The 15,038-nt window shown below is 44.6% G+C and overlaps 1 protein-coding gene across 1 annotated transcript in view; it reads left to right on the forward strand.

The window, feature by feature from the left end:
• Positions 1-866: 866 nt before the first annotated feature.
• NRIP1 (nuclear receptor interacting protein 1) overlaps positions 867-15,038 on the forward strand; it is a 100,741-nt gene continuing 86,569 nt past the window's right edge. Inside the window, exon 1 of the mRNA XM_077294038.1 lies at positions 867-886. The gene's annotated coding sequence lies outside the window, so the exon portion shown is untranslated. The remainder of the gene's footprint in view (positions 887-15,038) is intronic.

Below are 15,038 nucleotides of genomic sequence, written 5' to 3' on the forward strand. Positions count from 1 at the left end.
TTTCCAACCACTTATGGCCTAACAAAGCTTTTATTTAAGAGGAGGTGTTCGGTGGTGGCAATTGCCCTATGAAGCCACATGGTCCGCCTTGCTAATATGACCTTGACTACAGACTTTTGGGCATGCACATATTTTAAAATGTCACCCTCTCAGTTGATGACTATGTAAATATAAAGAAGGGTTTCAATTAAAAAATAATTTGAATATGTACATCTGCATCTTGCATTTCTAGTAATACGAAGAATTGGACTCTCCAAGGATGTAACACAGAAGTAGGTCCAAGCAGCACAATATATTCTTGTCAGCATATTTCATCTTATGAAGCAGAATGAGCTCTGCAAAACAACCTAGAGGACAATCTCCTCCTTCATCCACAGTAGGGAGGATGTTCTCGGAGGGGGATAGGCCGTACGTCTGGAGAGGATGGCTGCACTCCCAACTGTGCCTCACATCAAAGGTCACGATCTCAGTTGCCAGCAGCTATGAGCCTATATCATAGGTCAAAGACTGTTAGGTTCACACAAGCAGGAAATGCTTGAAAGAACTTTACAGTAAGTCATTGCAAAGACAAGATAGAGCCACAAGATGGTAACCACCTGTTTAATACTGTGTAGGTCGACTCCTGTGCTCTTCATAAGACCTTTAAACGTTGCCTGTGGTATCCTGCACCAAGATGTTAGCAGTAGATCCTCTAAACGCCCCCATACACATTTGATGGGTGTCGTAGAACAATGCTTCGGATGACCTTTCAGCCATCAGTCATCTCTCCCATCGCTTGGTTGAGCACTCCTGGGTTCTCCAAGAGAAGGCCGCCAACAGACATCTCTGGCAGCGGCTTATGTCTGGGAGAACAAAGCTGACCGGAGCTCTGCGGCCAATCTGCATGGTAGGTTTTAGTCCTGATAATTTGTGGGGTTGGGCTTCCATAGATCTAACTTGTTTTAGATGCTTGATTGGATTGAGATCTTGGGCATCTGGAGGACAAGTTAACCAAACCATTCCTGATCAGTTCTTGCAGTGTGGCACGTGCATTATTCTGCTGAAAGAGGTATCTGCCATTTGGGAAGACCACTGCCGGTAAGGTAATTCATCTGTCAGTGTTTAGGTAGGTGTAGCAGTAGGGGCAGTCACCTAGAGATACCCATCTGGAACAGCCACCACTCTTAACTGTATTGGTGTGTTAAACTCTATGGTAGAGCCTGGAGGTCTTCAGGTACTACCACTCTCGGTGCTACCTGTGGTCTAGAGAATGGTAGGGTCATACAGTGGCAATTCCAGGGCAAAGAAAAGTGACTTGATGATGTAATCACCGTGGGACTTCCCGATGCGATGACATCACTGTGTTGATCCACGTGCACCCTACCATTGTCTACAAGAGGACTTGCCAGGATCCAGTCTTAGGTGGGAATGGTACATGATGTTTATTTTTTACAACCCTTTGAGAAAGCAAACGCGAAATGTGCGACGGGGCTCTTCCCTGGGACACTGCACTGGTACTTTATAATGGGTAAGCGCTTAATTCGCTATGTACATGCTCATGCATTTTTTTTATAACAAAGCTGTCAGGTCACTGGAGATTGGAGATTAGGGAATAGGGAAACAAGCGATTTTGCATTTCATCTGGTCTCGCTCCTTTCCTATATCTGGCTAACCTCTGTTTTGTTGCAAAAAAAATTAGTCATTTATTACCTTTTACCTGCCATTTCCCGAGGATGTCATATCTTCTTGTTTTTACCTCTTTTTATCCTGTGTAATTGTTGTATATTTTATTTTTTCATTAATAAAATTGATAATAATGATATTTTTATTTTATATAGCGCCAACATATTCCGCCGCACTTTACAATTAAGCAAAGACATATACAGACAATAAATTCAATACATGGTAAGACAGTTTAAACAGTTACAAGCTTACAATCTACATGATTGATAAATTTAATTGATGCACATTGAAGACAGCACTTGGTTTGTATATTTTACACAGTTATCCATTCAGTGTGAGTGTCTGCAGTTTACATTATTAGCTAGGGGACCATGTTACTTTGATTACAACATGCTCCCAGCTAAAATACTATTAAATTGCCCTGTGAATATAATTGTGTTATTTTTTGCAGTACTTCTAGGGGGGCTGTGGGGCATTATGCAATGTGGGGGCATTATGTGTATAGGGGAGCTATGGGGGCATCATACTCTGTATAGAGGGCATTATACTGTGTACTGGGGCCTTTTAGGGCATTATACTGTGTACTGGGGCCTTTTAGGGCATTATACTGTGTGAAAACTAGTGGCTATCATGCTTTGTGAGGGGCATTATTCTGTGTGAAGACTACTGTGGAGTGTTTTGGGTAATATACTGTGTGTAGGGGAATTATACTTTGTGAGAGTTACTGATGGGGTTACAATACATTGTGATGGGCATTATACTATATTGGTGGCTTTGGGGGCTCTAAAAGCTTGCATAATATGTATAGGGGAGCTATGGGAATATCATACTATCTATATGGGAACTATGGAGACATCATACTGTGTAAAGGGGACCTAAGGGGCCATCATACTGTGGGGAAATGGGGTATGTGAACTTTTGATCAGGGTCATTTGGATGTTTTGGGTTGTCATTATAATTTAAAAAGAGAAAACACAGTAGTTTGACAATAAATGGCTTCACCCAACCACTAACCAAGAATGGAGAAAAAGTTTTGGTGTTATTTAATTATCAATTTATTTATTTTACTCACTTACTGTATATAGCTCCATTAATTCCACAGCGCTTTACATACGCTTTACTGTCCCCATTGGGGCTCACAATCTAAATTCCCTATCAGTATGTCTTTGGAATTTGGTTAATGTTAATTCATATTCTCTGAAAAAAGCCCAGAGAAAGCAAAAATTCTGCCGGGGTATGTAAACTTTTGAGCACAACCCTACTCTGCATTGTAGAGCTAAGAGGTGTCAATTATGATTTACCAGGTTATTACGAGTTTGTAGATACCAAACATGTCTAGGTTGTTTTTCATTTAAATGGTGAAAAAAAAATCCAAAGTTTGTTTTAAAAAAAGTGCGTCATTTTCCGAGAACCTGTAGCGTCTTCATTTGTCATGATCTGGGGCTGGGTTAGGGCTTATTTTTTGCATGCCGAGCTGACATTTTTAGCGATACCATTTTAGTGCAGATACGATATTTTGATCGCCCGTTATTGCATTTTAATGCAATGTTGCTGCGACCAACAAAAGTAATTCTGGCGTTTTGACTTTTTTAGCGCTACACTGTTTACCGATCAGATTAGTTCTTTTTATATTTTGATAGATTGGGCAATTCTGAATGCGGCGATACTAAATATGTGTATATATTTTTTTTGTAATTGTGGATCGCGATTCCACCCGCGGCTGTTAGGGGCACATGTCAGCTGTTCAAAACAGCTGACATGTGCCTGGAAAGATGTGGGCTCACCGCCTGAGCCCACATCAAAGGTAGGGACACGATATGCGCTTTACATGTACGGCGCATGTCGTGAAGGGGTTAACATTTGATGGTCTCCCCACAGTATGATGGTCTCCACAGCCCCCCACACAGTATTTTGTTTCCCCCACATTGCCCCACACGGTATGATGGTCCCCAAACATAGTAAGATTGTCCCTGATAGCCTCAATACAGTATCATAGTCCCTCCACAGCTCCAATACAGTATGATGGTCAAACCACAGTCCCAATACAGTATAATTATCCCCCCCAGTCTTTCATTTAGTATGATGGTCCCCCACAGACCCCATATAGTATGATGGACCCCCTCAAAGTCCCAAAAGAGCATGATGGTCCCCCCAAGCCCCGCATATATTATGAGGGTCCTCCTCACAGCTCCAATACATTATAATGGTCCCCACAGCGCCATATAGTATGAGGGTCCTCCTCAAAGCCCCTGTACTGTACTTTGGTCACCCAAAGCCCCCTTATAGTATGAAGGTCGTCTTCCCAGCCACAATACAGTATGATGGTCCTCAAAAGCACTGATATGGTATGAGGGTCCCCTTCAAAGCTCCAATACATTATAAGTGTCTTGTATGAGGGTCTTGTATGAGGGTCCCCCCTCACAGCCCCAATACAGTGTGATGGTCCCTCTCACACCCTGAATAAAGTATGATGGTCCCCTACAGCCCCCATATAGCATGATGAACCACTTTATAGCCCCATACATTATGATTCCCCCCTATTGGTCCCAATGTTGTATGATATCCCCCACATAGTATGAGGGTCCACTTACATTCCTAATACAGTATGATGGCCTCCCACATCTCCTACAAAGTATGAGGGTCCCCTTCACCTCCCCGATACAGTATGATGGTCCCCACAGCCACAGCCTCCATATAATATAAAGATTCCCATTCACAGCCTCCATGCAGTATGTTAGCCCCCTCGCAGCTCCAATACTGTGTGATGGCCTCCACAGTATTATGACCACCACAGCTCACAAAAAATCCCCAAAACTTTATACTCACCTAATCCAGACCCTGCGTCCACCGCAGCTGTTGCTTCCTGTTCTATCGCATCTTGCAGTGACCATCAGTGGCGCAATGCAGTGATGTCATTGCGCTATCGACGTTACCTGCATGACGCCATCCTCCAGCAGGCCGCAGATTGAAAGTATTGTTCAGCCTCCCGAAGTAAGTGATAGAGCACGGAATGGAGGCTCTTTACTTTGGCACAGCTGTTAACAGTACCGATGTCTAGAGGACACCGATACCATTAACAGAGTTAACATTTGATGCAGCCCAAGGCCAGACTGGTCCATCTGGCATTTGCCAGAATTGCCGGATGGACAGTCTGGCCCTGATGGTCAGCATATGGCAGTAATATCAGTGTTGGTCTCTGTATAGAGATTCATTTTCAGTAACATCATGGTCAACTGCTGAGATTCTCTTAAGACCATGATTAGGGTACCGTCACACAGTGGCATTTTCATCGCTACGACGGCACGATTCGTGACGTTCTAGCGATATAGTTACGATCTCGCAGTGTCTGACACGCTACTGCGATCAGGGACCCTGCTGAGAATCGTACGTCGTAGCAGATCGTTTGAAACTTTTTCGTCGATGGATCTCCCGCTGTCATCGCTGGATCGTTGTGTGTGACAGCGATCCAGCGATGCGTTCGCTTGTAACCAGGGTAAACATCGGGTTACTAAGCACAGGGCCGCGCTTAGTAACCCGATGTTTATCGTGGTTACCAGCGTAAAAGTAAAAAAAAAAAAACCGTACATACTCACCATCTGATGTCCGTCAGGTCCCTTGCCGTCTGCTTCCCGCTCTGACTGACTGCCGGCCGGAAAGTGAGAGCAGATCACAGCGGTGACGTCGCCGCTGTGATCTGCTTTCACTTTACGGCGGCACTCAGTCAGCGGGAACAGTCAGCGGGAAGCAGACGGCAAGGGACCTGACGGACATCAGATGGTGAGTATGTACGTTATTTTTTTTTTACTTTTACGCTGGTAACCACGGTAAACATCGGGTTACTAAGCGCGGCCCTGCGCTTAGTAACCCGATGTTTACCCTGGTTACCAGGGAACCTCGGCATCGTTGGTCGCTGGAGAGCGGTCTGTGTGACAGCTCTCCAGTGACCACACGACTTACCAACGATCACGGCCAGGTCGTATCGCAGGTCGTGATCGTTGGTAAATCGTATAGTGAGATGGTACCCTTAGGGTGCACCACTGTAGTTGTAAACATGGTTACCCTTAGGGGGTCCATAACTCAGAAGCTTTCGCCCCTTGTTACGTGCACAAGAATACCAGAACCTTAGCTTCCAAAGTAGACCTTTGCTCGGAGATCATACTACCTATGTCCAATCCTCATAAAATATCTTGGTGCCATCTATTCCCCAATTAGACAACACTATGTACTTGCACATAATGAAATAAAGTGGTCACATCAGTACTGATAGTGTGTGCAAAACTGTAAAGCGCTGCGGAATATGTTAGCGCTATATAAAAATAAAGATTATTATTATTATTATTATTACTCACATCTTGAAAGAATAGCAGCTCTTAGGCCGGAGTCAGACTACTGTAGAATACGGCCGAGTGCTATGTGAGAAAACATCGCATAGCACTCGGACCATTGTTAATCTATGGGGCAGCTCACATAGGTGTATTTTTTTTCTCAGGCATATTCGACATGCGTATAAAATTGCAGCGTGCTGTGATTGTACGCGTGTATCGCCCGAGACTCGCCAATGCACGTCAATGGGTGAGAGAAAAACTTGGACGCTACATGGACTATCCGTTTAGCGTGCGACAAATATGCACACATTTTCCTGAAGGCAGAAAATTGCATCAGGCAAAAAACAGGAAGCTTGGCATGCAGTTTTTCTTGGCGGCCAATAAAAAATCCAGGAACACGCCTTCACGGATCAACAATCACTGGGTAAGGCTCCCCGAAACATTGAAACAAGACCCAATGTAGAAGAACCCGCTCAGTTGTGTATAAGGTTAGGCTCTCAGACATGTTTGTCACAAACGAGCAAGAAGAAGACACCAGCAGGGACTCGATTTGAAAGATTGGAGAAGGGAACTTGTTGGGGAGCCAAAATATGGCCTCCTTAAATTAGGTTTCGATTCATTTCCGACCATTGAGCCATTTAACGGGGAAAATTAGTGAAAAATGTAAAGCCATGCGCATGTCATATGGATGTCATACGGATAAATGGCTGAGAGAAAATCGCATTACACACGGATGACCGTACGGAGAACACTCCTGCGACTCTCGGCAGGGAGACTCGCACCGATTTTTCATATGTTTAGTCTGACTCCGGCCTTACAAGGCAATACTGACTCTCGTGAGTACTGATCTGTCATGGTTACAAACACAAGGTACTTATTTTCCAGCTTAGACAACATTGCCCTGGGCATGTGACCTACAACTAGGCTCATGCATTTCACCAGAAATATATTATATATTTATTTTGACTTTTCGCCTATGGGATTTAAGGCTTCACAGAAAACAGAATTTGCAATAAATTGGTGAATAAATCATATCCACATGTTATACAAAGCACTTGAGAAAATATCAGCTACTTGTGTTGTCCTGTAAATAAGAAGCAGTGACCTCACCGAGGGACCGGCACAGATTGTGGAGACTTGGCAGAGACCTGGAAAATCTCAGGACAGTCTGAGTCCCTACTGCTCTGAGGCAGACGGCAAAGCTCGCACACAGCTGAGCATATTGTACATGAGCACCGAGGAATTGTAATACAAGCGGCAGCGTCACCTCGCTGCTCCTTCATCTTTTCCAAATGCACCGCCTGTACACTATGTACTCGTACGTGGACATGTGGCCTTTAACAATTAATTGTTTTTTGCATTTCTTCAGCTCATCAAAATGTAAAGCATCTGCCCCTTTAAGAGGTCACCAATATGTCTGAAAAGTAAGGCTATGTTCACACTTTTTTCAGCGTCTTTTTTAATGCTTTTTGTTATGCAAATTTTCAGCTACTTTTTACAGTACCAGTCCATGAGATTTCAGAAATCTCATGCATGCACATTGTTTTTTTTGTCATCAGTATTTTTTGCTTTTCATGGTTTTTTGCACTATAGAGCATGCCACTACTTTCAGCGTTTTTTCGGCATTTTTCACCCATTGAAAGTAATGGGTGGTGAAAAACCACTGAAAATCCGTACCAAAAACAAATGTATCAGGTTTTGCTGCATTTTTTGGGCCAAAACCTAATTAAATAGATTTTTTTTGCAATAAACTTTCTCAGCATGCATAACAGTCAAATTTAGCATGACAAAAATGCAGGAGAAACGCACAAAAAAACACAAGATATACCTGATTTCTTTCTTGCCAAGATAGCAGGTTTTGCTGCAGAAAAAAAAAGCTGAAAAAACGCCTAGTGTGAACGTAGCCTTAGTGTCCCCATTGAGTTTAAAGGGGTCATACTGATGACTTGTCCGTTGGGTGGGCCATCAATTTGGGATCGGTTTGCGTCCAACACCCTGCTCCGATCCGCAGATATCGGCTGTGACAGTGGCTCGATGTAAAATGTTATTTTTTTTAGACATTTTTCCTTAGGCTTCTCTATAGGACTTGGAAAAACATCACTCTTTGGGCTCGCTCACATGAGCGTATAACCCGGATAAGTGCTATATGATGTTATCGGATATCATACTATTGGGCAGGGCAGACTGAGTCTTTTTCTACAGAACGAAAAAAAATCGCAGCATTCTGTGAGTAGCTGCGCAAATTGGATAATGCGCACCCACTCAAGTCCACACATCGGACTGCACTCGGCTATCATTGGAAAACACGTGACATTCATGGTGTTTTTGAAAATTTCCCTCCAAAAAAACAAACAAAAAAAAACCATTTTTTTTAAAGATTTTTTTCATTTTTATCTTTCTGTTTTTCACATTTGGACTTTATCACAAATTAACAAAATCACACTTGATTTTGGACAAATTTGACAGCTATTGTAACATAGATAGATCATCATTCTCTGCAGCACATCGTCCTGTGTAAACAGATCCCGCGCTGCCGAGAATAATCCCAGCTTATCTGCAGTGAGCCAAATGTTGACCGGTAAACATCACTCTGTGTAAGGCCGGTTTCACACGTCAGTGGCTCCGGTACGTGAGGTGACAGTTTCCTCACGTACCGGAGACACTGACACACGTAGACCCATAAAAATCAATGCATCTGTTCAGATGTCATTGATTTTTTGCGGACCGTGTCTCCGTGTGCCAAACACGGACACATGTCAGTGTTCGTGGGAGCGCACGTATTACACGGACCCAATAGAGTCAATGGGTCCGTGTAAAACACGGACCTCACACGGACATTCTCCGTCTGGGGTCCGTGTGCGTGCAGGAGACAGCGCTACAGTAAGCACTGTCCCCCCCACATGGTGCTGAAGCCGCGATTCATATGTTCCCTGCAGCAGCGTTTGCTGCAGAGAAAATATGAATAATAGTGTTTAAAATAAAGATCTATGTGTCCGCCGCCCTCCCACCCCCTGTGCGCCCCCCCGCTGGTCAGAAAATACTTACCCGGGTCCCCCGTCGGCTGTCGCTCCTTCCTGGTCTGGCCGCGGCTTACTGTATGCGGTCACGTGGGGCTGATCATTTACAATCATGAATAGTCGGCTCCGCCCCTATGGGAGGTGGAGCCACATATTCATGACTGTAAATGATCGGGCCCACGTGACCGCATACACTAGAAGCCGCGGCCAGACCAGGAAGGAGCGACAGCCGACGGGGGACCCGGGTAAGTATTTTCTGATCAGCGGGGGGGCGCACAGGGGGTGGGAGGGCGGCGGACACATAGATCTTTATTTTAAACACTATTATTCATATTTTCTCTGCAGCAAACGCTGCTGCAGGGAACATATGAATCGCGGCTTCAGCATGATGCAGAGTGGGTACCACACGCTCCGTGTGGTACCCACTCGCCATATGGGCGGCACACGTGTGCCGCACGTATGGCCTCCGTGAGTTCCCAGGCACACGGACACGGATAACTCCGGTACCGATTTATTCCGGTACCGGAATTATCTGGACGTGTGGGACAGCCCTAAGTTGACCCTTTGTCTTCACCTATGCAAAAAAAAAACAATAGACAGATTTTATACTCCTCTAGTATTGGCATACTATTCTCGAAAATCTAGCAACATTACAAAAATGCAAATGATAAATAAACTGAACGCATCTGGATAAAGTAAACCATGTCGAGTAAACCCCAAAAATGACAAGGACTGGAAATACAAGCGTAAAGCCATATTAAATTTGGCACAAAAATAAAACTGTCTAATATCCAAACTTTTACTCCAAAATAAAAAAGCAAAAAAAAACAGGATAACTCATTAAACTAAACTGTTTACACCCAAAAACTAGAATAAAAATAATGCAAATTTTGGCGCATCATGTAGTAGCAAAAAAACCCAACAACAACAGATTTTGGCATTTTTACACCTTCTCTGAGACAATTTGAGCATCAAAATCCAGGATCGTTCGTAGAGAATGGAAGAAGTTAAATGTTGCAATATGTCTCCAACTTCTAGACTTGGTGCTGTCTTTAATGCACAATATTAGACTTGGTTGTTTTTTTTATGTGGGGTGTACTAATCTTTGCATCAACTAATTTAAGTAAAAAAGAAGATTTTGTAATGAAAGTTACATTATTAACCTAAATTTCAAGTTATGGGTTAAAAAAAAAAAAAGTTCTATGAAATTTTATAAATTGCTCTTGCCGTTCAGTGATATATTGATTCACATCTTACTTTTCAAAGGGGGTGTCCTCATTATGCTGAGCAGTATATATATATATATATATATATATATATATATATATATATATAACGGTAAATCTTCTTTACTAGCCTTGAATAGACGGCTGTGATCTGAGATAATCATATATACCCTATAGGCAACAAGAATATTCCCCGCAGCCATATTGACTGTGGGCATGTCCATCTCCGAATGGCGCCGACACCAACCTGCATTGCACCTTCCTTTCCTGCTGGGGGGCACAAGGTGATCGATGCTGACGCGCCACACACTATTCAGCCCCTGTCTTACCCCTGATGCAGGTCAGAGATTTATCCGCTTTCCACTTGCTCGGAGAATCTCTGGGGTCTTGTCACTGAGAACAAGCCAGTATGTACCTGACAAAACCCTGCTGCTTTTCTCTATGGTCGGACGTCCCTGAGCCGGGGAGGAGATATCTGGAGATGGGGACTGAGCCAAAAATCTGCTATTCCCAGTGATATGGATGGATGATATGGGAGAAAACAATAATACAACTCCATAATTATATAACCCAGCGCCTACATGGGACCCGGGAGTTATCAAAGATTCTGGAATAACGCTGCACACTATATTGTAATGGGGGAGAAATTTACAGGAAGAAAAGATCAGAAATGAAATAATAGCACATTAATGTCTTGTGAAATTCCTCAGTATATTGCAGTTCTGTGCAGGAAACAGTCCGGATTGTCAATCATTCCGGATCGTGTGTCGAAGGAAAGGAATTTAGTGTATTATTATTATTAAAAATAAAAGAATAAATAAACACATATACTGTATATATAAATACACATACATATAAATATACATATATACTGTATATGTAAAGGGTGGGCAGTTATATGGATACACCTTGGTGGGCCTCCAAAATGGCCGACTTCAAAATGGCCGCCATGGTCACCACCCATCTTGAAAAGTTTTCCCCCTCCCATATACTAATGTGCCACAAACAGGAAGTTGATATCACCAACCATTCCCATTTTATTTAGGGGCATCCATATAAATGGCCCACCCTGTATAATATACAGTATGTAGTGCAGCATGTAGGATAAACTACATTTGTATGTTTGCAGCAGCTGTGAGGAAGCATTTGCAAAAAATAAAGGTTATATCATAAGACAGCATTGGTGAGGGTCTGTGCATTGTAAGGCAGACTAAGGCCGGGGTCGCACTAAACGTATCGGTCCGAGTCTCCCTGCCGAGAGTCGCACGAGTGTTCTCCGTATGGCCTGTGTATAACTTTACATTTCTCACTGATTTTCCCCATTGAATTAAGTTGCTCAATCGGGCTGAAATGAGGAAAACGTGTGCGTATTTCTCACAAGTTAGACGAATGGCGCTGCGCAGCTCCACAACTGAGCAGTTCCAGCCCCCGAAGCTGATCAGCGGGGGGTGCCGGGTGTCGCATTGATGACATAGATAGATAAATATTAGATTGCGTAATAGATATAGATTGACATATGAGATATTTGATAGACAGATATTAGATAAAGACATTAGTGTCAGAAAGTGGTCACATAGATACATTATATATATATTAGACTCATAGGCACTTATTATTTATTATATTTAGATATAATAGACATTAAAGGGAACCTGTCACCCCCAATATGGAAGATGAGCTAAGCCCTCCAGCATCAGGGGCTTATCTACAGCATTCAGCGCAGGCGTACTGATTTGCCCTGTTGAGGGCAGAGCAAAGTGCGCAGGCGCCGGGAAAGTTCAGAGAGGCCCGGCGCCTGCGCACTGCAGTACTTTCCTCTGTACGCCTGTGCTGGAGCCGTGGTGTGAAGACAAGAAGAGGACGTCATCGTAAGAAGATGGGAGGCCCCGGACCGGACCGCGACGCCCATCGGATCGGACCGCCCCACCAGATGAGTATAATCTAACCTCTTTTTCTCATCTTTCAGGATACATCGGGGGCTTATCTACAGCATTACAGAATGCTGTAGATAAGCCCCTGATGCCGGTGGGCTTAGCTCAACTTCCATTTTGGGGGCGACAGGTTCCCTTTAAATAGAATAGATATTAGACGTCTAAATATTAGGTAGACAGATAGATAAATAGATGCCTGCCTACGACACTGTCGACTATTCCCTCCTGCTACAGACCCTCTCATCTCTTGGTATCACAGACTTGGCCCTATCCTGGATCTCGTCATATCTAACAGACCGGACATTCAGTGTCTCCCTCTCCCACACCATCTCCTCACCTCACACCCTGTCTGTCGTTCCCCAAGGCGCAGTCCTAGGGCCCCTCTTCTCCATATACACCTTCGGCCTGGGAATAGAATCCCAAGGTTTGCAGTATCATTTCTATTCCGATGACACGCAGATCTACTTATTCGGACCTGACCTCACCTCCTTATGGACCAAAGTCCCACAATGTCTGTCTGCTATCTCGGCCTTTTTTTCTGCTCACTTTCTAAAACTGAACATGGACAAAACTGAATTCATCATCTTTCCCCCATCTCACTCCACCTCTCCACCAGACCTGTTATGACCCCAATGGCGAGGGTCTCAGAGGAACGTGGAAGTCTGCAGAATACAAAAATCCAGCTCCTAGGACAGTGGTAACTGGGTTGACCATATATCTACTCCTAACGCCAACACTAGCAGTAGCCGGAGATCATTCCTACGTTGATTCTAGATGACACGCGCCAGCCGGAGAATCTAGCTACCCCTAGTAGAGGAAAACAAAGACCTTTCTTGCCTCCAGAGAAGGGGACCCCAAAGCTGGATAGAAGCCCCCCACAAATAATAACGGTGAGGTAAGAGGAAATGACAAACACAGAAATGAACCAGGTTTAGCACAGAGAGGCCCGCTTACTGATAGCAGAATAAAGAAAGGTAACTTATATGGTCAACAAAAACCCTATCAAAATCCACACTGGAAATTCAAGAACCCCCGAACCGTCTAACGGTCCGGGGGGAGAACACCAGCCCCCTAGAGCTTCCAGCAAAGGTCAGGATATAGATTTGGAACAAGCTGGACAAAAATACAAAACCAAAACAAATAGCAAAAAGCAAAAGGCAGACTTAGCTGATATAACTGGAACCAGGATCAGTAGACAAGAGCACAGCAGACTAGCTCTGATAACTACGTTGCCAGGCATAGAACTGAAGGTCCAGGGAGCTTATATAGCTACACCCCTAACTAACGACCCAGGTGCGGATAAAAGGAATGACAGAAAAACCAGAGTCAAAAAACTAGTAACCACTAGAGGGAGCAAAAAGCTAATTCACAACAGTACCCCCCCCTTAGTGAGGGGTCACCGAACCCTCACCACGACCACCAGGGCGATCAGGATGAGCGGCATGAAAGGCACGAACTAAATCGGCCGCATGAACATCAGAGGCGACCACCCAGGAATTATCCTCCTGACCATAGCCCTTCCACTTGACCAGGTACTGAAGCCTCCGCCTGGAGAGGCGAGAATCCAAGATCTTCTCCACCACGTACTCCAACTCGCCCTCAACCAACACCGGAGCAGGAGGCTCAGCAGAAGGAACTACAGGCACAATGTACCGCCGCAACAAGGACCTATGAAATACATTGTGAATAGCAAACGACTCAGGAAGATCCAGACGAAAAGATACAGGATTAAGGATTTCCAATATCTTGTAAGGCCCAATAAAACGAGGTTTAAATTTGGGAGAGGAGACCTTCATAGGAACAAAGCGGGAAGAAAGCCATACCAAATCCCCAACGCGTAGTCGGGGACCCACACCGCGGCGGCGGTTGGCAAAGCGCTGAGCCCTCTCCTGTGACAACTTCAAGTTGTCCACCACATGATTCCAGATCCGTTGCAACCTATCCACCACAGAATCCACCCCAGGACAGTCAGAAGACTCCACATGACCCGAAGAAAAGCGAGGATGGAAACCAGAGTTGCAGAAAAAAGGCGAAACCAAGGTGGCGGAACTAGCCCGATTATTAAGGGCAAACTCAGCCAACGGCAAGAATGTCACCCAATCGTCCTGATCAGCAGAGACAAAACACCTCAAATAAGCCTCCAAAGTCTGATTGGTTCGCTCCGTCTGTCCATTAGTCTGAGGATGGAAAGCAGACGAAAACGACAAATCAATGCCCATCCTACTACAAAAGGATCGCCAGAACCTGGAAACGAACTGGGATCCTCTGTCTGACACAATATTCTCAGGGATGCCGTGCAAACGAACCACGTTCTGGAAAAACACAGGAACCAGATCGGAAGAGGAAGGCAGCTTAGGCAAAGGAACCAAATGGACCATCTTCGAGAAGCGATCACATATCACCCAGATAACGGACATGCCCTGAGATAGCGGAAGATCAGAAATGAAATCCATGGAGATATGTGTCCAAGGTCTCTTCGGAACAGGCAAGGGCAAGAGCAAACCGCTGGCACGAGAACAGCAAGGCTTGGCTCGAGCACAAGTCCCACAGGACTGCACAAATGACCGCACATCCCTTGACAAGGAAGGCCACCAAAAGGACCTGGCCACCAGATCTCTGGTGCCAAAAATTCCCGGGTGACCTGCCAACACCGAGGAATGAACCTCGGAAATGACTCTGCTAGTCCACTTATCCGGGACAAACAGTCTGTCAGGTGGACAAGACTCAGGCCTATCAGCCTGAAATCTCTGCAACACACGTCGCAGATCCGGAGAAATAGCTGACAAGATAACTCCATCTTTAAGAATACCAACAGGATCAGCGACTTCAGGAGCATCAGGCACAAAGCTCCTAGAAAGAGCATCGGCCTTCACATTC

This window comes from Ranitomeya variabilis, chromosome 3, assembly GCF_051348905.1.
Source record: "Ranitomeya variabilis isolate aRanVar5 chromosome 3, aRanVar5.hap1, whole genome shotgun sequence".
In the NCBI taxonomy this organism is placed as follows: Eukaryota; Metazoa; Chordata; class Amphibia; order Anura; family Dendrobatidae; genus Ranitomeya; species Ranitomeya variabilis.